Source organism: Nannospalax galili, unplaced genomic scaffold, assembly GCF_000622305.1.
Source record: "Nannospalax galili isolate Female #2095 unplaced genomic scaffold, S.galili_v1.0 scaffold667, whole genome shotgun sequence".
Lineage (NCBI taxonomy): Eukaryota > Metazoa > Chordata > Mammalia > Rodentia > Spalacidae > Nannospalax > Nannospalax galili.
The window spans coordinates 1,338,492-1,341,063 of record NW_008358387.1 but is presented as its reverse complement, the minus strand read 5'-3'; positions in this window follow the sequence as shown (position 1 = coordinate 1,341,063).

The window sequence follows — 2,572 nt, the reverse complement described above, 5'->3', positions numbered from 1 at the left end:
AAGAAAGAAAGAAAGAAAGAAAGAAAGAAAGAAAGAGAAAGAAAGAAAGTTGCTAAATTCCATCCAGCTTCTATCTCCTCGGTAGTCTCTATCTCACCTCTCTGTAAGACACCAGGATAGAGACATCCTGGATGTCTCAAAGATAAAAAAATATCTTAGGATTCAAGAGGAAGGACAAATGTAGTTATGACTAAGAGCATAAAATTTTCAGAATCACAGGTGGCTTAACAGCCACACATAAAAGCAAACAGGTACAAAGAAAATGATCTAGAATCACTTCCTCATCAGCTGAGTGAACCCGACGTGCAGTATCTGTCCTACCATAAAGGTGTTACGACTAAGTAATGAACGTGCTTTTTGTAAAGTGGTTGAATTTGTTTTTCATTTGCTTATTTATTTGTTTATTTATCCATTCTAAGGTCAAACTAATAATAAAAACTCTTCTTTGCAATCATGATTTTTGGGCTTTTCAGCTGACTCAGAATTCTGTTCCTAAGCCTTCTTGGGTGTATCCCCCGCCCCAATCATCTAAAAATTGCCTCTCCTTAAAGTGATTTCACTTCTGATTTTGCCGAATTGCTTTTTTTCCTTTATAGTATTTCCGATGTCAGTGCCTTGCTGAGCTCAGGGAATGTCCCTGCAGCTTCCCAGCAGGGACTCTGTGGGCACAAAACTGCACCGTGCCCTCTTACATTTGGGCTTCTTCGTAATGGCAGAGTCATGCTTTTGTTTCTTCCATCTTCTAGCCTGAAATGGCTCTGTGGTTTTCCCCCACATCATGAGAAAACACTCAGAACCTAAAAGAGCCATGAACTCATCCATCTCGCCTGCCCGTTTCACTGGTCCACTTCCAGTATTTATTGATGATCTACATTGTGTCTGGACGTGGTCTACCCCTTAGAGTTAGGGGGTGCTAATGAGTTGCATGTTGCTTCTCCAAAAACAGTGCTCATTCCTGACACTACCTGTAAAATACGGCTGAAACGTTAACTTCAATACCATTCAACACCAAAGTGCTCAATGCATTTGATGCACTGGCTTAAGAATGAAAGAGAAAAACCTCCAAAGACTAGACAGAAAAGAGGAGATGTCAACTTTGGGTTTAAATAATGGGCCCATCGATTTCCCGTGGTAACTTCTATGGGAAGAGTAAGTGGTAAGCTCAGAAAGGGTAGCGACCGGTGTCCTGTTACCCTGAAAATCCAGCAGGGCACAACTGGGGCTCCTTGTAATGGCAGGGTGATTTTTATAGGGTTGTTTGCTTACATTCCTGGTGGTAAGTGTTCTCTGCAGCCCTTGTTCAACCCTGCTCTTGGCCTGGAAGACTGGTAGACAGTTTCTCTGATCTCACAGCAATCTTTGAAGCATATTTGTGTTAGGAACCCACACTTAATAGCAGGGGATGGTTACTAAATTAGTCAGGGTTCTTGAAAGGAACAGAACTGATAAAATTACACACACACACACACACAGGCACACACACACACATGGATTTATTAGATTGGTTTATAGGATAGAGTCCAAGTGGTCTAACATTTTCACACACACACACACACACACACACACACACACACACACGGATTTATTAGATTGGTTTATAGGATAGAGTCCAAGTGGTCTAAGAATGGCTGTGCCACGTTGGAAAGGCTTCTGGTCTTCAGTCTATGTTTGAACCCAAAGAAGTTGGTTCTAATGTCGACAAATGAATGCCACAGCAACAAGATAGGTGAACTCACTGTGAGAAAGTAGACAAGCAGGCAAAAAGCAAAAGCCCCCTTCGGCCACATCCTTTAATCTGAGCTGCCACCAGAAGGTGCCACCCACATTTAGGGTAGGTCCTCTGGCTTCAAATTATCTGATCAAGAAAGTCCCTCATATTTCAGTTAATTTCAGATCCAGTCAAGTTGACAACCAAGATCAGCCATCACATTTTCTAACAATTGTCGGTTCCCCTACAAGGCCTTTCCTCTAGAGATAACCAAACATTTAGTGGACAACGAACGACAAACAACGACAACGAACAATGCTAGTAAGGAAAAACAACCATATTTTATAAGCACAGAGACCTAGGAATGTTTCCCCAAATTTACAACTAGCTTATGGCAGAGCTCAGCTGTTCTGACACCCACCTTATCCCACCCCCAAACTGTTGAGACAGGGTCTCTCTGTAGCCCCAACTGTCCTGGAACTCACTGTGTAGACCAGGCTGGCCTTGAACTCACAGAGATCCGCCTGTCTCTGCCTCCCAAGTACTGGGATTAAAGGTGTGCACCACCACACCTGGCTTGACATGACCTCTTAACATTTGATTAATGTCTCATTATGAAGCTCTGACTGGCCTAGAACTCACTATGAAGAGCAGGCAGGCCTTTAACTCACAGATTGCCTGCTTCTTCATCCTGAGTGCTGGGATTAAAGGCACGCACAGACACACGTAGTTTTTGCTTTTCTTTCTTGTTTTGTTTTTATTTGCTTGTTTTGCTCGTTTGTTTGCTTTGTTTGCTGTTTGTTTGTAACAGTAGCCCTGGATGTAGGGCTATGTAGCCCTGGATGAACTTTTTTTGACAGTTCA